General features: G+C 42.7%; 1 protein-coding gene across 1 annotated transcript in view; it reads right to left on the bottom strand.

Annotated features, from left to right (window-relative positions):
* NEXMIF (neurite extension and migration factor) overlaps positions 1 to 16,806 on the bottom strand; it is a 197,612-nt gene extending 180,806 nt beyond the window's left edge. Inside the window, exon 1 of the mRNA XM_007992100.3 lies at positions 16,211 to 16,806. The gene's annotated coding sequence lies outside the window, so the exon portion shown is untranslated. The remainder of the gene's footprint in view (positions 1 to 16,210) is intronic.
* Positions 16,807 to 21,123: the final 4,317 nt, after the last annotated feature.

Genomic DNA, 21,123 nt, shown 5'->3' with positions numbered 1-21,123 from the left:
AACATAGGAGTCCCTTGAGTCCTTTAGAAGAAAGAAGCTATAGGATGATAAGGTATTATTATTGGCATCCTAAATGCCTATGGTCCCTTAACATCAATCTGTCTCCTGAATCAAGAAACACCAGTATATGATTTTACTTCCTCAGAACCACTGAACAAACAACTGTCTTCCTCAGCTGGCCATCTCAACAACCAATGGAAATGGCAGCTCTGACCTATCTCAGGCTGTCTCACCTCAGGCTGTCTCAGCCTGACCCATCTCAGGCTGTCTCAGCTGCTTGAGCACTTCCTCTACCTGAGGATCTGGAAACAGGTTGCTTCCCTCTGCAAACATCCTCCTCTGGGCCCCTCGTGGTCACTACTACCTTATACCATGTGACACGTGGTATTTCAGTGCCATAAGTAGATGACATGGAAAAGGGTCTCCTAGAGGGTTACTGGGAGTGGGGCCAGAGCCATATAGATCAGAGAAAGGCTGAGGAAACCCAAGAGGACAGTCCAAAAGGCAAAGTAAAGAGCATACCTAGGAGCACACTTTTCCTTTCAGTGCATATTATGCCAAAATAGGCTTTCATTTCAAAGTGTAATCTGAGAGTGCTCTTGTATAGTATATGGCCTGGTTGTCTGAGGCAGGCCTGTGGATTCTTCAGTCTAATAAACTATAAACTGAATTTTAAGAAAACAAAAGGAATTCCATTCCTGGTGTTAACTACATCCACTCTGGCCTTCCCTTAACCAATGGTACTCAGTGCTGGAAGATACTGAAGTCATATCTAAGGTTATAATATTAAAGGTGAAAATCAAAGGGAAGAGATTAATTCACTTACCTGCTTTTCATCTTTCAGTGATTGTCTAGAAGTATCCTGGCCTTAATGAATCATGAATCATGGGAGTCAGCAATGCCACGGCATCCCCACTTTATTTGGACAATAAACAAATGGGTTTTTCTGTCCATTCAGGTGCTAAATCCACATAAGTGTAGCTACCAAAGCATTATTGAATTAGGGCAAAAAATGCACGTGCGCGTGCACACATGCACACACACACACACACACAAACATACACCCCCCCCCCCCCCACAGTGGCTGATACAGTTTGGCTCTGTGTCTCCACCAAATCTCATCTTGAATTATACTCCCATAATTCCCACATGTTGTGGGAGGGACTCGGTGGGAGATAATTTGAATCATGGGGGCAGTTTCCCCCATACTGTTGTTGTGGTAGTGAATAAGTTTCGTGAGATCTGATGGTTTTATCAAGGGTTTCCACTTTTGAATCTCCCTCATTTTGTCTTGCCACTGCCATGTAAGAAGTGCCTTTCACCTCCCGCCATGATTCTGAGGCCTCCCCAGCCATGTGGATCTGTAAGTTCAATTAAACTTCTTTTTCTTTCCATTCTTGGGTATGTCTTTATCAGCAGCATTAAAATGGACCAATATAGTAAATTGGTACCAGTAGAGTGGGGTGTTGCTGAAAAGATACCTGAAAATGTGGAAGTGACTTTGTAACTGGGTATCAGGCAGAGGTTGGAACAGTTTGGAGGGCTCAGAAAAAGGAAAATGTAGGAAAGTTTGGAACCTCCTAGAGACTTGTTGAATGGCTTTGACAAAAATGCTGATAGTGATATGAACAATAAGGTCCAGGCTGAGGTGGTCTCAGATGGAGATGAGGAACTTGTTAGGAACTGGAGCAAAGGTGACTCTTGTTATGTTTTAGCAAAGAGACTGGCAGCATTTTGCCCCTGCCCTAGAGATTTGTGGAACTTTGAACTTGAGCAAAATTATTTAGGGTATCTGGTGGAATAAATTTCTAAGCAGCAAGGCATTCAAAAGGTAACTTGGGTGCTGTTAAAAGCATTCCCTTTTAAAAGGGAAACAGAGCAAAAACGTTCAGAAAATTTGTAGTCTGACGATGCTGTAGAAAAGAAAACCCCACTTTTTGAGGAGAAATTCAAGCTAGCTGCAGAAATTTGCATAAGTAACAAGAAGCCAAATGTTAATCCCCAAGACAATGGGGAAAATGTCTCCAGGGTATATCACAGGTCTTCCTGGCAGCCCCTCCCATCACATACCCAGGAGCCGAAGAGGAAAAAACAGTTTTGTGGGCTGGGCCCAAGGTCCCCATGCTGTGTGCAGCCTAGGGACTTGGTGCCTTGTGTCCCAGCTGCTCCAGCTGTTGCTAAAAGAGACCAAGGTACAGCTTGGCCCATGGTTTCAGAGGGTGCAAGCCCCAAACCTTGGCAGCTTCCACATGGTGTTGAGCCTGTGGGTGCACAGGTGTCAAGAATTGAGGTTTGGGAACCTCCACCTAGATTTCAGAAGATGCATGAAAATGCCTGGATGCCCAGGCAAAAGTTTGCTGCAGGGTCGGAGCCCTCATGGAGAACCTCTGCTAGGGCAGTGCAGAAGAAAAATGTGGGGTTAGAGCTCCCACACAGAGTCCCTACTGGGGCACTGCCTAGTGGAGCTGTGAGAAGAGGCCCACCATCCTCCAGACTCAGAATGGTAGATCCACCAAAATCTTGCACCGTGTGTGCCAGGAAAAGCCACAGACACTTAGCAATAGCCCATGAAAGCAGCCAGGAGGGGTGCTATACCTTGCAAAGCCACAGAGGTGGAGCTGCTCAAGACTATGGGAACCTACCTCTTATGTCCGCATGACCTGGATGTGAGATATGGAGTCAAAGGAGATCATTTTGGAGCTTTAGAATTTGACTGCTATGCTGGATTTTGGACTAGCATGGGCCCTGTAACCTCTTTGTTTTGGCCAATTTCTCCCATTTGGACAGATGTATTTACCCAATACCTGTACCCCCATTGTATCTGGGAAGTAACTAGCTTGCTTTTGATTTTACAAGCTCATAGGTGGAAGGGACTTGCCTTGTCTCAGATGAGACTTTGGACTGTGCACTTCTGGGTTAATACTGAAATGAGTTAAGACTTTGGGAGACTGTTGGGAAGGCATGATTGGTTTTGAAATGTGAGGACATAAGATTTGGAGGGGTCAGGGGTGGAATGTTATGGTTTGGCTCTGTGTGCCAAACAAATCTCATCTTGAATAGTATTCCCATTATTCCCTCATGCTGTGGGAGGGACCTTGTGAGAAATAATTTGAATCATGGGGGCTGTTTCCCCCATACTGTTGTGGTGGTAGTGAATATGTCTCACGAGATCTGATGGTTTTATCAAGGGTTTCTGCTTTTGCATCTCCCTCATTTTCTCTTGCTGCAACCATGTAAGAAGTGCCTTTCACCTCCCACCATGATTCTGAGGCCTCCCCAGCCATATGGAACTGTAAGTCCAATTAAACCTCTTTTTCTTCCCGGATATGACTTTATCAGCAGCGTGAAAACAAACTAATATGGTGGCTTATAGGAAAATGATAAGATCAATGGCAAGAAAAGCTGATCCAGATTCTCTTCCTAAATTTGTATAACAGTATCCCGACCCTTTGGCCCCTCAGCACAACTAGTGACCACTGTCTTCAAAAGTAAGTGGCAGCTGGATGCGGTGGCTCACACCTGTAATCCCAGCACTTTGGGAGGCCAAGGCAGGCAGATTGCCTGAGGTCAGGAGTTCAAGACCAGCCTTGATAACATGGTGAAATCCTGTCTCTACTAAAACTACAAAAATTAGCCAGGGGTGGTGGCAGGTGCCTGTAATCCCAGCTGCTCAGGAGGCTGAGGCAGGAGAATCACTTGAACCCGGGAAGCGGAGGTTGCAGTGAGCTGAGATCGTGCCACTGCACAGAGCAAGACTCCTTCTCAAAAAAAAAAAAAAAAAAAAGTAAGTGGCATATTTGGAGCCTTCTTAAGAGACAAAGTGACAAATTGGGATTTGGGTTGCTCCCATGATACCATCTCCATATCTCTGAGTAGCAGACCAGCAACACTCACCTCCTCCCCACATATACACACACTGGAAGGATCTGGGTGAGCCATAGTCTAGGGTTTTAAAACCAACACCTTGGCTTTGGGTTATAAAGCATGTTTATTTTCTCTTTACAGCCTAACTCTGAAACTGCTTCTTTCTCAAATGAGTGTGTATTTTTGTTTCATTTTAAGTCAAACCACATAGATCTGAAAAATCCCATTATAGCCCTGGCTCAGTTCCCTTTTCTTTCACCTATTTAGCCAAGTGGATTTGACTGTGTTATGAAATATCTTAACATGCCAAAGCCACAGCTTTGCACATATAGGTCTTGCTAAGGGAAAAGGCCGTGTGACCTATATAGCATACATACAATACATATTCAATAGACACTAGGTACTCCTCTTCCCTTGCCAAGAGACACAGTACACAGGCAGTCCATAAATACAAGCACATTAGGATGTCTACACACATACAGCCAGTAAGGGAAAATATAACGAACTGCCCCAAGGGGAAACTGAAAACACTGACTCTACATTGAATACACCCCCACTAATCTAAGCAAAGAGAGACTTGAGAAGGCAACAGTTATTTCAGTGTACAAAGAAGCTGTGTAACAGGGTCCACTAACTCTTTGGGACTCGGACAAAAAGTGCCAACAAGTCGACACAGAACTCAGTGAAGGACAGAGCTCTTACACAAATGCTCCCCACCTGGCTGAGCATGCTGGAAGTCTCAAGGATTAGAACATTAAGGCCATCAAGATGCCAAATAAACCCTAGATCCTATAAACTAAATGAATACCCTTTTCACAACTCGCTCTTTTCTGTTAATGTTTCCTCAATCAGTGGTTACCTCAGTCATGGAGGTTGAGTGTGTTGCTACAGATAAGCAAATTAACTGCCATCTAATAGGGAAGACTTTCCCTCTACTCAAATGGAGTGGTACTAGGATCTGCAGCATGCCACTCCATGTCTTTTACAATGGCTGAGAGGAAAAAACTTGGTTAATACTATGGATACTAACTCTGCCCTAGTGGATCCATATTAACCAGATGAGTTCTCTGTGTCCATATTTCTCTAGACAGAACTCACAGCACCTCAGGTTTTGGAACCAAACCCTAGCCATGGACCTCAGATCCAATAACTAGATCTTTGTCTTATTCCATCTGTGCCATAGTAACCCCAAACCCCAATTTCTGTAGTGCCAAGCTCCTTTACTGCTCCCTCCCCCAACCTCAGTCTTCCTATAGCAGAGATAGAAATGCTCTACATATATGTTATCCAGTATGGTAGCCACTAACCATACATGGCTATCAAGCACTTGAAATGTGGCTGAATTCCAACCCCTAACAAGCAATAATGAGAAGTCCTGCCCTCCAACCGTCAACAAGCAAGAGTGGGAAACCCAGACTTCTACTTCCATCTGGCAGTAACAAGACAGCAACTCCCTTCCCAGGAGTTGGAGCTCCTGGAGCTAGAGCAGTGCCAGAGAAAGCCAGATAAAACAGAAAATTTAAATAAGATCCAAAGTCTCATAACATACCACAAAATGGCCATATTTCTATAAAAATCACTTATACCAATGACCAGAAAGATCTCAAACTAAATGAAAAAAGGCAACCAATAGGTGGCAAAACCAGGATGAAAGAGATATTAGAATTATCTGACAAAAGATTTGAAACAAGCCATCACAAAAATATTTCAGTAAGTAATTAGAAACACTCTTGAAACAAATGAAAAATAGAAAGTCTCATAAAAGAAGAGGATATATAGATAAACCAAGTAGAAATTTTAGAAATGACAAATATAATAACCAAAACATAAAAACTCAATGTGTGGTCTCTCACAGAATGAAGAAGATGGAGAAAAGAATCACTTAACTTGAAGATATAATGATAGAAACTATCTAGTCTGAACAACAGAGAAAAAATAGACTGAGAAAAATGAACAGGCCTCGGGGACCTGTAGAACTACAAAAACAAGATCTAAGTTTTCTGTCATCAGAAGAAACCATCAAGAACAGAAGACAGGAAAGAAACATTATTTGAAGGAATAATACTTGAAAACTTCCAAAACTTGGCAAAAGACATAAACCTGCAGACATAAGAAGCTTAGCATATACCAAACCAGATGAACCCAAAGAAATCTATGCCAAGGCACATCATAGTCAAACTTCTAAAGACTAAAGAAAAAAAAAAAAACACCTTAAAAGTAGCAATAGAGAAATGACACCTTAACTACAAGTGTAAAACAATTCAAATGAAAGCACATTTCTCATCAGAACCCATGAAGACCAGAAAGTAATGGCACAACATTTTTCAAATGCTTTCAGGAAACAACAACAACAACCTGTCAACCAGGATTTCTACATCAGGTGAAAATATCCTTCAGGAATGAATGAGAAATCAAGAAATTCTTAGAAGAAGGAAAACTAAGATAATTTGTTGCTAGCAAACCTGCATTAAAAGAATAACTAAAGAAAGATCTCTAACAGAAAAAAATATATAAAAGAAGGAATCTAGAAACCTCAGAAAGAAACAAATAACAACAGAAAGAGTAAAAGTGTAAATAGAATTGATTTTGCTTCTTCCATTGGGTTTCTCAATTATGTTTGAGGGTTGAAGCAAAAAATTGTAGCATTGTCTAATGTAGTTCTAAATATATGTAGAGAAAGTAAGGCAATTATAAGTGGGGAATATTAAAGGAACTTAAAGAGGGGTAAGGTTTCTATAATTTACTCAAACAGGTAAAATGTTGATACTAGTAGATTATAATAAGTTATATACTTACAGACACTTTGGAAAATAGATTTTCAGTTTCTGGAAAAACTGCAAAGTTAGTTTTTAGTTTAAAAAACTAAACATACATATACCATACAATGCAGCAATTGCACTCCTGGTAGCTTTTCCCAGAGAAATGAAAAATTATGTTCACACAAAAACTCTAGGCCAGGTGCAGTGGCTCATGCCTGTAATCCCAGCACTGTAATTCCAACTCTGTAATCAGAGGCTAAGGCAGGTGGATCACCTGAGGTCAGGAGTTTAAGACCAGCCTGACCAACATGGTGAAACCTGTCTCTACTAAAACTACAAAAATTAGAAAAATTAGCCAGGCATGGTGGCATGCACCTGTAGTCCCAGCTACTCAGGAGGCTGAGGTAGGAGAACTACTTGAACCTGGGAGGTGGAGATTGCAGTGGGCTGAGATCGTGCCACTGCACTCTAGCCTGGGCGACAGAGAAAGTCTCTGTCCCACTCCAAAAACAAACAAACAAACAAACAAACAAACAAACAAACAAAAAACCCAACCAACCAACCAAACACACACAAAAAACACCTGTATGCTAATGTTCATAGCAACTTTATTTGTAATAACCAAAAACTCCAGACAACCAAAATTTCTCCTTACAGGTGAATGATTAAATAAATTGTGATACACTCATACCATGTAATACTGTTCAACAGTAGAAAGAAATGAATTGCTTATGCTCAAAACAACTGGAATAGATCTCAGGGCATTCTGCTAAGTGAAAAAAGCCAACCCCCAAAAGTCACATACTCAATGATTTCATTTATATGAAAATCTTGAAATGATAAAACTTTAGATATGGAAAATATAGTGGTGAGTGCAAGGAGTTTGATATGGCAAAGGAGTGGGGGTGAATGTGACTACAAAGACTATAAAGGTGTAGCACAAAAGAGATCTCTAGCGGTGATGAAATAATATTTTATCTTGATTGTGATGGTGGATACACAAATATACATGTGTGCTGGCTGGGCACGGTGGCTTACACCTGTAATCCAAACAATCTGGGAGGCCAAGGCAGGAGGATTTCTTGAGTCCAGGAGTTCAAGACCAGCCTGGGCAACACAGTAAAACCGTTTATACAAAAATAAAAATAAATAAAAAACACAAATATACACATGTGATAAAGTGATACAGAACTACACACAACTATTATGCAAAATGTAACAACTAGGGAATTGAGAGAAGGATACACAGGGCCTCTCTGTCCTTGCAACTTCCCGTGAATCTATAATTATTCCAAAATAAAAAGTAACAACAAAAAGTCAAGTCACTGTGGTAGGCAGAATAATGGCCTTCCAAAGATGTCCACATCCTACTCCTAGAACCTGTGAATGTTAGGTTACATGGCACAAGAGGAATTAAAATTGCAGATAGAATTATGGTTGAAAATCAACAAATCTTGGGATGGAAAGATTATCCTAGATTATCCATCCAGGTAGACCAAATATAAGTATAGGGGTCATTATAAACAGAAGAGGGAGGTAGAAGAGTGAGAGTCAGAGAAGGAAATGTAATGATGGAAGCAAGATTTAAGCGATGCAGTGTGAGGAAACAATCTCCCATCTCTGGCTTTGAATATGTAAAGGGACCATGAGCTAAAAAATTCCAGCAGCCCCTAGAAGCCAGAAAAGCAAGGAAATGGAGTCTCCACCCAGAGCCCCCAGAAAGAAATACAGCCCTGCCTACACCTTGATTATAGCCTAGCAAATGCCTAGTACAGACACTTAATCTCTGACCTTCAAAACTGTAGAAATATAAATTTGTTGTTTTAAACCACTAAGATTTTGGAAATTTGTTACAGCAACCATAGTAGAAAACTGATAAAGCTACCAAATAGGGGTTAAAAACCAACTCACTCAAAGATGGAAAGCTGGCTTTTTGCAGAGTACATTCAATTCACTAGTCAGAATCAACAACTCCATACTATAATTTTAAGGCAATAGTCAATACATCATGGCTAATGATATTTGCAATTCCACATCACCAATGATAGCAGTGATAGAAATGCTGCCTCAGAATCGCAGGGAAACAATCACATTATTCCCTATTAAATGGGGCCTGCTAAACTAATGCAGGGATAAGAACAGAAGCATTTGTGCCATAGGGGCTGGACATCTTATCTCAACCCAGCTAGAGATATTTACCAAGAAACTCCCTGCGGTTTGAATATCTGTCTCCTCCAAAACTCATTTTGAAATTTAATCCCTGATGTGGCAGTATTGAGAGGTGGATCCCTTAAAAGGTGACTGTATTCATGGATTAATGGATTAATAGGTTAATGGATAAATGGGTTATCATGGGAGTGGGACTGGTGGCTTTATAAGAAGAGGAAGAGAGACCTGAGCTAGCACATTCAGTCCCCTTGCCATGTGGTGCCATGGTACTACTTCAGGACCCTACAGAGAATTCATCAGCAAGAAGGCCCTCACCAGATGCAGCCCCTCTACCTTGAACTTTTTAGCCTCCATAACTTTAAGAAATAAATTCCTTTTCTTTATAAATTACTCAGTTTCAGACATTCCATTATAAGCAATAGGAAACAGACTAAGACATTTACCAAGGGGTAGAACGTAGAAACAACAGAAGAATGCATTGAATTAGGAAAATAGTAGGGTAAATTCATGCAGATGGTAAAACGACCCAGCCAGGAGCAAAGGTAATTCCCTATGAGACAGAAAAATCATTTTATTCTTTTATCTGTCCCCAGTATCTCAGGGCTTAGCACAAAGTAGATGTTCAATAAGTGTTTGCTGAATTGAATCAGCAATTATCATTAATGGACCCTTCCAGTCTTAGGGTTCTATTAACCCACATGCTCTGCAGTATTCTAAACTACCAAGACAAGAAGCAATAAACATTTATTCATGAATCTGAATACCACTTGATATGATTTGGATTTGTGTCCCTGCCCAAATCCCATGTCGAATTGTAATCCCCAATGTTAGAAGACAGGTCTGGTGGGAAGTAGTTGAGTCATGGGGGGCAGATTTCCCCCTTGCTGTTCTCATGATACTGAGTGAGGTCTCACAAGCTCTGGTTGTTTAAAAGTGTGTAGCACTGCCTCCTTTGCTCTCTTCCTCCTGCTGCGGCCATGTAAGACATGCCTGCTTCCACTTCTGCCATAATTGAAAGTTTCCTGAAGCATCCCCAGCCAGGCTTCTTGTACAGCCTGTGGGACCATGAGCCAATTAAACCTCTTTTCTTTGTAAATTACTGAGTTTCAGGTATTTCTTTAGAGCAGTATGAGAACAGACTAATATACCACCTATTACTACCATCCCAACTGCAAGGCACAGATGTGGCATATATTCGTGTTTGCAGAGCTTAAAGAGCTTTGCCTTTAATATATGATGTTAGATATCCAGGATGAAATACATTAATTCTCTCCAAGATGTCTAATACTCCAAAAGGCTCATGTGACTCAAGGTCCCCATGAAGGTATCTAGACACCATCTCCCTCTCTGACTCCATCACCATACCTAATGATTGAGGCTAGAAAGAGTTCCCCGTATTTGCCAGACCCTTGGCTAAGAGAAATATATAGAGTGAGAGAAACAGATGAAACAGAGAGAGGTAGGGGCAGATGAAATGTGAGTGAGCTTTTATGGAATATATTTTATATATTAGTGATGAACTTGTGTGGGGGGTGTGTGAAAGTTGAACAGGCATTTTGAAGAATCAGAGAGTTGACAAGTCAATAATTTGGGGAAACTAGTCTTGACTTGTTTTTGGTGAGAATGGTAATGTAAAAGTGAGTGCTAAGTGGCTCTTCTTCATAATAAAAAATGCCTGTGAAGGCTAATCAGAAAAATGTTTGTACAGTAGCTGAGGGCTGTGGACCATAAATACACTAATGACATGTTTTTTGAGAGAGACATTGAATGGTTTCCATTTCAAGCTACCATGACCATGACAGCCATACAATGAGCATTCTGTAACAACTAGGGAAAGGCTAGTACAGAGGTTTAAACCCACAATATATGGCTGAACTTCCTGAAAATGTATACAAGTGTTATATGCGTAAATATGCACTTTTCTGAAGAAAGTATCCTTGGCATTCACTGAATTTTCACAGGGGTACGTGCCAAGGTTAGGGACCATTGGCTAGATGGTGATGGCCCACTTTTTCTACTCCCCTACTTAGTAAAACAGCACATCTTCAGGATGTGTTCCAGTTATTTAGTAACTAAAGACAAAGCACGTTCCTATTCAAGCAATTTGCTGAGATCTTGTCTCTGGGTTAATAAATCACAGGCATGCCTGGAATAACATGACAAATATTGTGGAGGAAGGCATAAAGAATTTAGTGGCACAACAAAATTTGGATTACTCACCTAGGCAGGAAAGAAAAAATAGCTATTGACATTTTGACTCAAACAAAAAAATTCATTTGTGGATTTCACTTTTCGGGTCACCCCCTGCCACTCTACCAGGCTCTGGACAATCTCCAAACACTAGATATGAGCTGAAATATACTAAAGAAATGTGGACTCATTCTAACATTGAACTAAATGAAGCTCAATTAAGAAGAGGAAGCTTGAAAATGTTTGCAGAAGCAACTCTAAATGGCTCCATTTTTTTTTTCTTGTCTGCATTATTTCTTTTTCCATGGCAGGCCAGATTTGGCCTGTGGGCCATAGTTTCTTTTAACTCCTGCCCTAGATCGACGAAAGCCAGTCATGGATACTGAGAGGACTGGGAGGTAGTTGAAAAGATCATCATGTCCATTATGGATAAGGCAAATTGAAAAACTATATACATAAGAGTCATGACCACATGCAAACTATTTGAAGCAGAAAGTTGCCTGTGCACTTCTCAAACCTATTCTGAAAAGAATTAACATTTCTCTTGGTGCTATGCCCTTGTATCTCACAAATGCCATGGTCAGGATGTTGCTTCTAAACCTGTTTCTCCTGATAAACTTTAAACTTTTTAATTCTTACCAGTCTTTCATGAAAGTTAGAGCAGCCATTTTCCAGCATGCAGACATCACCTCTTTATGTGCATGTGTATGTGCAAATGCAAACAGGCATTTTGGAGAGATGCCTTTGGAGCCAATAATCCAATTCTGTTGAGCCCAAAGTCTGAATCATTTCAGGGGTTCTTCTCCAGAAAGATCTCTTAGCTAGGAAAAAGATAGGTTGAGCTGGGTTAGGGGACTATAACGTCTCCAAAGCTCATTATCCCCTCAAATTTTACAATCACTTCCCCAAATTGAGAATCATGGTTTCTTTCAAAGGTGGCTTATAGTAAGGTGATCACAAAATTCTTTTCCAAACTGGGACATTTTTGAGGATAAAATAAGTATGCTGGAGCAACAGGCATAAACCACAACATATGGTCACTCTACTTATAGTCCTCCATAGAGGAAATGTTTTAACTTCCCCCAAATAAAATGAATCTCTACACCTGTTCTTGACAGAGGATGACTTGGCACTAGTTTAGCACTCAGGCCCAAGGTATAATTTATCTTGGTCTCAAATCTCTAAACCCCTTCAGAGTAAGCATCAGGAGGAACTTCTTGTTTAAGCTAGTGGTATAACACTTAAAATGGGCTACTGAGGGTGAGAAGCTGAAAAAAATTTTAATGGGGCTTGGGGGTACTAAAGAAAACAGCAGATAATTGTTTACATCAAAATTATCACACTGGGGATAAATAAGATGACATATTGAAGTGCTCTTTGGAAAAGTAATAATTGTGTGCATAGTATTAATAGTTGGTCATGAAGACTTCAGCTTCTTTTCCACCAGAGAAGATGGTAGGGAAAGAAATCAAATCATAGCACTTACCTAAAGAAAAATACCAAAATGAGCACATTACCTAGCAGAGGCCTGTGAATCACTGTGGGCAGTGAGGGACTAAAGGGAACAGAGACAATGAAGGTCCTCACGCTTACGTGTAGCTGGCCCATAAAAGACCCTATCATCACTAAAAGGCAGCTTTCCCCAACCCTCCACTTTCCCAACTGATGACACCTCAGACCAGATTTCCTCAAGGTTGTGATGTACTTACAAACAGAGCCACTGTTGTTTGAGAAGAGAGGAATGTTCACCTCTGCCTAAAAATACATTTTCTGGGCAAGAGAAAAGGTGTGAACTTAAAGGTAGTTCCAAGTGATGCAATCTTGTTTGGTGCTCTGTTTTATTTCTGTTTTTGTTTTTCTAATTCATATGGGTACGTAGTAGGTGTACATATTCTTTGTTTTGTTTTCAAGCAGCCCTGGAGAAGTGGCATAGAGAACATAACAAGTGCTTTGTGTCTGACCCTATGACCTTGGGTTTGAAAAGGTGCTCTGGTGGAGAAACTGTCCATTAGGGAGCTGGTGGCCAACTTTTCAGAGGAAGTAAAAGAAAAAAAGTGAAAAGAAAAAATGAATAATGTCCAAACCTAAAATCTCTTAAGATGGGAAAAACAAGGAAGCCAAATGACTTACTCCTTAGTGAATCATTCCCCTTCCCTTTCATCCACTTTGGCCCTTTTCTCCTTTTGCTTACTCCTACCAGGAACACTTATATATGTACCATCAGATAAAAGCTTAAAGGTAATGTAACAGTCGAATGCCAATTAGAATCTATTTTTCTCCCCTTACTAAGGGATATACAGAAGAAAAAAATATTATTTAGAACTGGATTTAGGAACAGAGAAACTGCAACCAATGTTTCTCTGGATAGGCCAGTCCTTCTCCTATGCAAATACACTATGATGGTCTGTGAAACCAGGACCTCCATAGTGACCGTGTCCAGGATCCATGAGCACATCTTTGTGTGCTCCAACACTTGGCACTTTTCTCATTTTTCTCCCACCTCCTAAACACAGGCAACACCATCGCACCTTTAGTTCTCTCTGGTCACCGGGTAGCTTACAAGTAATCAGAAGATTGTGGAAAAAAGAAAAAGAGGGAAAAGAGACAGACTTGAAGTAAAACAGAAAGTGGCAGTATTGCAGTTGTTTGACTTTGGCAACAGAGTGTTACAGGTGTGCGTGCATGTGTGTGTGTGTGTGTGTGTGAAAAAGCACTGATGCATCAAAGATTTATTCACTGAACAGGTTGATTTATTTAACAGATTTGACATATGTCAAATTCTGCCATGTACTTACATAATTGTTACCAATTTATCAGAGCTGTTATTTAGGCAAATATTTGCTTTAAAAGTATTTTACTTTAAATGACTTTCTCTAGTTTACTGCACAATCAATCCGTGGTTCATTTAAATTGTGTTATGTTAACAATAGCTATTTGGTGAAGGTCTCTCAAATCTAATCTTCCCGGAGCCATTTCATCTCTACTCAAACTCTATCCCTCTTTTTTCCTAGTAATAAATTTCTGGCTAAAATCACACCATAGGGAAAACTTTAAATATATATACATTGTCTTTTTATGTCATGATATTTTACACTTGTGATTTACAAAAAAAAAAAAAGCAGTTTATCAGTATATTGTTAAAATCACAGATCTGAATACTGCTAACCTTAAAAACTGTAAGGAAAAAAGGATGTGTTTTTGTATGAGTTTATGTCTGGGGGGCCAGTTGGGAGGGTCAGGTAGAGAATTCATCAGAATAAGAGAAAGTAAATAGAGAAATTTTAAATCTTACAAATTTTGTTCAATCACCCTACCCCATGTGCACCAAAAAATTACATTTTTTTAACTAGCATGCATGCAATCTATCTAGATTTTTGGGGAGGTAAAATATTGGAAAGTATTTCTAAGAAACAAAAATGTCTAATCACTAGCCACCAGGGCTAGTTTCAGTTCCTCTATTGTAAATACGCTATTTGCAAAAACAAGGAGCTCATTTTCACCTCCCAGGTTAAGCAGTGTGGGGACTATGAAAGACATGGAGGAAGAAAGAGAAATACCACCACCACACAAGTAAATTTTTGACCTAGTAAGCAAATACGTTTTTGTTGTTACTGCTGGGTAAAATGTACGTTTTCCAGAAATTAGACACTGTAATAAAAATGTACCAGCCCAAATTTAAATTGCTCACTAGACAGATGGTTAATTATATTCACAGCCACATATTTCACTGGGATAGAGTTTCAGACACTCAGCCAGTTTTATTTGATTAGCCGGTTTCCCAGTTAATATGTAAAATGACAGTTACTTAGGACTTTTTTGTTCCCTTCTAAAAATATTTTTTCAATAAGTAAATTCTCCTCAGCCATAAGAACGTCACTGCTGTAAATAAAACGTTTGGTCATATGTTACCTCATGTGTAAAAGATGTAAGGGAGATTCACCACCCCCCCCCAAACACAAATGGTTGTAAGGAGTTCAGAGAAGACCATTGCAGCACCTTTTCTCACCAAGCAAAATATTCCAGGAACTCCTCCACCAAAAACAACCAAGGATATATTCAAATCCCGGGATTAAAGTGCTTTAGACATTTTTTAAAAACAGCTCTGCCAGCCCTACAACACAAATCATGTCTTTTCAGATAACAGTCTAGAAAATGCAACATTAGAAAAAGGCCACATAGCTAAATGTAGTGCTGTGCACAGCATTCAACAATACGCTGGGAGCCAAAATCCAGAAGCAAAATATGAGACCCACTTATTCCAAAATGCAACCAGAAGCTTGATAAAAATCAAGAGTGCTGTTGTCGAAATGGGGATGCCAATTTTTTTTTTTTTTTTTTTTAACTTCGAAAAAGAAAACCTTGCGCGGGTGATTCGGTCCCTCACGAATCAGACAGACAGAAGCAGTCATGCTGAAATCGCTGAATTCCTCAGCGGAACGGCGCCAACTCAGCAGCGCGGTTTCCACACTTTCCCGGAGCGGGACTCCGCTCCCCGCGCCGGCTCACGGCCTTCCCGCCCTACAGGGTGTACAAGACGCGAGCCAACGTGTGCTGCGGGGCGCGGCAGAAGAGAAGCGCCAGAAGCCACACAGAAAAGCTTCAATTCGACCGCCACCGAGAGCGCGAAGGGGCCACAAGCCAATTTCCGCAAAGGAGACGAGCTGGGCGAGGCTGGGTCTGGCCCCCAACTTAAACCTGTCCGCAGCCTCAGCCGAGGGGCGCATGTCCTGGGGGCGCTCTGTGGTAGCCACGGCCGCCCGGCTTCGCACCTTTGCGGCTTTGGTCCGAGCGCCCAGCCTCGGCCGCCGCGTGGGTTTTCCCGCTCTCGCCGAAGCGTGCCATGCCCATGCCCCATTCCCTGGCCAGGCTCTACCCTGCACCAATCCGAAAGGAGGCGGCACTCTGCCGGGCGGTGTGCGTGTAAGCGCGGCGGCTCGGGTCCGCTCGCTTCCCCTCCCCCCGCAACCCCCTTCCTACGGCGCAAGCACAGAGGCCTTTCCTAGATTGCAGTGCCTGTCAGGGCGAGCTGGGATCTCTCGCCCTAGCGGCCTCGCTCCCTCGTACACAGACACACACATTCGCACACACACGTCCTCCCTTCCGTTTTCCCTTCTTTCTCTTCTCGCTCGACTTACCCCAATTCGTTCCACCCCCCGCCGCCGCCACCCCGAGCCAGCCGGGGAGCCGGCGAGAAGGCCAGGGAGCTGTATGGCAGTGCTCATACTCACCTCACAGGCCGACTCCCGAGGCGCACGTCGCTGGCGGGCTCAGGCAGCAGGCGCTGTAGCTAGCGCGGTCGCAGTCAAGGCTGGGCTGTCGCCGTCGCCGCAGCTGTTCAAGCTGCCTTCGCCGCCACCGCCGCTGCTACTGCTACTGCTGCCGCCGCCGCCGCCGCCTCTGCTTTAGCTCCATGCGCTGGGCCCGCCAGGTGGACGCGCCTCTCTCCTCGCTCGCTCCCTCAGGCTCCGCCGCCGCCGCGCTAGATGGAGTCAGAGCTGTCGGGCTCTGGCCCTGAAACTCAGAGCTTCAGCGGCTGCCCGGCTGCTCCAAGGGTCCGTGCTTCGCCTGCACTATCGCTAGCCCCGGCTGGAGCTACCTAGCCAGCGGGCTGCGCGCTCGGCGCCTGGAGCCCGCTCTGTGCGGTGGCTGCGGCCGTCCGCGAGAGGGAGAGAGGAGGGCGGCTGCTACTGTCGCTATAGCTGTTAAAGCTATTGCTAAATGCTGCTACTGCCGCTAATGCTACTGCTGTGGCGGCGGCGGCGGCGGTGGCGGCGGCGGCTGCTGCTGCTGCTGCTGCTGCTGCTGCTGATGCTACTGGTTTTCCTTCCCAGGTTCTTCCCCTGCCTCGTCCCCCCTCCTCCCCCTTCCTCCTCCTCCTCCTCCTACTCCTCCTCCTCCTTCTCCTCCTCCTCCCTCTTCTCCTCCCTCTGCCGCTTTTCTCAGAGCCTCTGCAGGCACTGCCTGGTCCCCTCGTCTCCCGGAGCTGTCTCTGCCCATTCAGAAAGGTGCACAGAGTGGGGCCGCCTCTGCTGCCACCATCGCTATTGCCCCTGCCATTGTTTCCTCCAACACGGCTGTTCTTGCTGGACGCTTTCCCCCCTCTATCCTTCTTCCCCACCACAGGCCTCCCTTTCCCTTTCCCTTTCCCTCCCGCTCTCCTTACCCTCTCTACGGCCCCTTCCTTCTGTGCCCCCCCAACTCTGTCCGTCTGTCCCTCCCTCCCCTCGGGCGCCCGGGAGCGCGCACTGCGCGGCCACCTGTCATAAAGGGCGCGCACCCCCCTTCCCCATTCCCACCCCGCCCCCCACTCGCGTTCCTGCTGCCCTTCCAGTCCACCACGCCACTGGTGCGTTCTTCCCCTGGCAGACACGCAACTGGACACCACTCTCCCACGTCTTTTAGGGCAGTTGTGTGTGCGGAGAGGGGAACTCTGAAGTTTGGGGAAGAATATTTGAATGGTTTCATCCACCAAGCATCTAACCATTCAACCTTTACCTAGTCTTAACTTCAGGGCCTGGGCACCCGGGAAGGTGGGTCCTGTTTGAAGGGTTGGGTGAAGGCAGACAATTGGGGAGGGATGTTTGGGGAATAAAGGAAAGAAGGGAAGCTGAATATGGCCAGGAAGGAAAACAGATCTGCCTGATGGCTGTCATTTAAAAAATCTCTCTGGTGGTCATTTTCCTTCAGACGTCCTGGAAACTCAACAGGAAACAGCAAAACGATTGGAGAGCAACTCAGGAGGGACCATTTAGTACTTCTGGAGTCCTGGGTGCAAGGTTGGGGCCTGAGCCTCGGGAGTTGTCACCACTAGGAGCCAAGGCAAGAGATGAAAAGGTTGGTACTAGAACAGAAGGGGTAAAAGTAGCTACTTTGTGTGCACTTGCTCCAACATCATTGCCAAAGCACAACTTCTCCAGTAAGGCAGGGCCCAATTTCAGAGTTCTTTGCTGCCACAGCTACAGCCTCATTTTGCTACCAGGGCGCAGGCTTTGAGATCTGATGTGTGCGACTTCTCACCATCACCTGTCACACAACCCCTCCCCAGAAACATCACAGAAGTGGGGGTGGGGGTATATTTTCTTTTCCCTGGCAAAGTACAGGAGACAAATGTTTCAGATATCCCATTGACAACAATGTCTGTGTCACTTTACCAAGTTTGAGGCGCTCTACCATGGGTCTTTCATTCCTGGACCATAAAGTGTCTGTATGGCTTTTACAACTCCTCATCTCTGTGCCTTTGTTTCTGTCACCCCACTTGCTTGAAACACTCTTATTATTTCTCCCTCTCATTTTATATCTATGAAACTCATCCATAAATAATAGCTCATCCTGAAATAATTATACTTATTGAGTCCTTACTATGTGCCAGACACTGTGCTAAGCAATTTACATGAATTATTTAATCTTCACAGCAAAGACAATTTTACTATCTCCATTTTACAAATGAAAAAATCGAGTCACAAGGAAGTTAGGTATGTGTCCTGAGGATAGGGATGATATCTTATTTATCTTGCATTTGTGAGACACTGTGCAAATATATTTGCATCTTTCAGGCACTGGAATAAATAAGAAGACAAGTAAAATTTGGCCTCTGCTCTCAAAAGCAAAAACAAACAAACAAAAAAGATTAAACATGTAAAATGCCACCCATCTATTGGCTGGATCTCAATGTCCAGAATGAACTGTTCTTTTTCCGCTGTCAGAAAGCACGTTGGTTTCACCTGTATTAACTACATATGCTATTCTTCCTTTATAAAGTTAGTTGCTTATTAGGTACCACTTATAATTTTTGTCAATGCCCTCTAGCCAAAAACTACCAGAAACACAACTGTAGTTGAACAATTTGGGTTTACTACTTGTTAGAGTGAGGGAGAACACACACCATGGGTGTTATGGGCTGATTTGCATTTCCCCCAAAATTCATATGTTGAAGCTCTGACTATTCCCAGTACCCCAGAATGTGACCGTGTTTGGAGATCTGGCCTTTGAGAGGAGACTAAGTTAAAATAAGGCATTGAGGATGGGCCCTAATCTAATATGACTGAGGTCCTTATAGGAAGAGAAAATTGGGACACAGATAACACAAAAAGGCCACCTGCAAGCCAAGGAGATGGTGATCTCAGGAGAAACGAGACCTACTGAAACCTTGATCTTGGACTTTTAACCTCCAGAACTGTGAGAAAATAAATCTCAGTTGTTTTAATCACTCAGTCTGTAATATTTTGCTATGGCAGCCAGAGCAAACTAATAAAACAGGAAACCATAGGGTGTCTCAGACAAAAGGTGGTAGAAAGGACTTATTATAGGATTTGGGTTTTGGTTGGGTAATTGGGGGAGGGTTTAAGAAAGTGGGAATTAATTCTACATTGAATGCTCTCAGAAAGCAAAGGCAATTCTATGACTGGGCATCTTAATAAATCTTATCTATTGGGAGGTAAAGTGGAGATAAGGCTTTTGTGGGTTTTTTATCTGTGCTTAGACAAAATTATGAAGGGGACTTGTTTTGTTTCATTTTGTCATGTTCTCAGTGTAACACTGTCCAATGTCAGTATTTTGTGAGAGTGTTTATGTCCATCAGGAGACCAGCCATGGCCTACCTGTGAGTGCCAGGTCATCTTCCAGATGGCTTTTCTTCTTCTTTAACACAGGTGTGTGACTACTTAACACTGTCCATTAGTTGTGTGGCTTTGGGCAAGTTACTTTACTTGTCTGTGCTTCAGTTTCCTCATTTATATTAATAATTGAGAAAAAATTGTGTTAACCATAGGGTTGTTGTGGGAACTAAATGAAGGAATAAATATAATGTCCTCAGAACAGTGCTTGGCACATAGGCAGCCTTCACTGAATGTGAGTTATTATCCATGTCTGTTTTCTCCAACAAACCATACAGCTTAAATTGCATATTATTATAGTTATATATTGGTACTTTTTCCTTTGCTAGACCATGAGCTCCTTGAAGGCAGGGACAACGTGTACTGGCATGGTGATAATAGCTAACTTTTACTGAATGTTTTCAAAGGGCCAGGCACATATATTAATTGTAGTTACTCCATGAAAACTTTTGAGGGCCCATCCCTACCTTTAGACTAGCCTGGGCATCCTCTTTGTGCTCCCATACATTTGTGTTTACCATAATCATTACACTTAGTATATGATACTGACACTGTCTGCTTATGTGTTTTCTTCCCTTTCTAGACTGTTCATTTATGAAGAGTAGAGCAGATACTTTTAACTTTGATGTCCATGTCTGAGCACAGTGCCCAGAACAACAGAGGCACTCAATATAAAAACACTGATCGGATTTTCAGTACATTCTTTGCTTTTTCTAGAGTGGAACTCAAGTCAGGCCTATCTTAGCCTCCATCATCCCTTTCCCTGGGGTTTTATTGTCTAAAAACGTAACAGAGAATCTCAAATAGAGTGGTCCTCCCTGTAAGGCAGATCTAAAGAAGAGAATCACTGTGAGACTTCAGTGCAAGAAGGTGCCATTTGGAAATAATGGTCTCTGCTATTTAACAGTGAATGGTAGCATATCCATTAGACCAAAGTGGGGTAATGAAGTAGGAGACCAGAACATATAATCTTGGGTGTTAACCTTAATTCAGCCATAAACAAACTGTATGATGTTTAGAAAATTACCAAACCTCTCTCAACCATAGTTTTTCCATAGGGGGTATGGAGAACATAATATCTCCACTGGCTGATAGATTAAGATTAAAGAGAATTTACTGGAGTTTCTCTTTGGGAAAACATTTCATTCCTCCATTACTTCCATGTTACATGCCTGCAAGATTCTCAGTCTCTGGAACTGGTATCACAAAATGGCTACATTCTTTCAGATGCCAGCCAAAAGCCAAGGGTGTTGTGGTTTTGGCCTGCCGTATTACCTCCCTGTCGGCTCCACAACTCAGCCTGCTCCCAGTGAAGGGAGCTACAGTGTCTGTATATTTCTGGGGCATAAGAGATGTTGACATTCTGGAGATGGACCCAGAAAGTTTCTTTCTATCATGCTGAGGCCAGACACGGGATGTCTTTCAGCCCAAATGTATGTTTTTAGCCCAGAAGGATAAAAGAAGGTGAATGACAGAAATAACATTATTATGGTATCATATGTATATACAAAAACTAGCATATTACTTAT

The sequence above is a fragment of the Chlorocebus sabaeus genome, chromosome X, assembly GCF_047675955.1.
Source record: "Chlorocebus sabaeus isolate Y175 chromosome X, mChlSab1.0.hap1, whole genome shotgun sequence".
Taxonomy (NCBI): Eukaryota; Metazoa; Chordata; class Mammalia; order Primates; family Cercopithecidae; genus Chlorocebus; species Chlorocebus sabaeus.
This window is presented reverse-complemented; position numbering and strand designations above follow the sequence as displayed.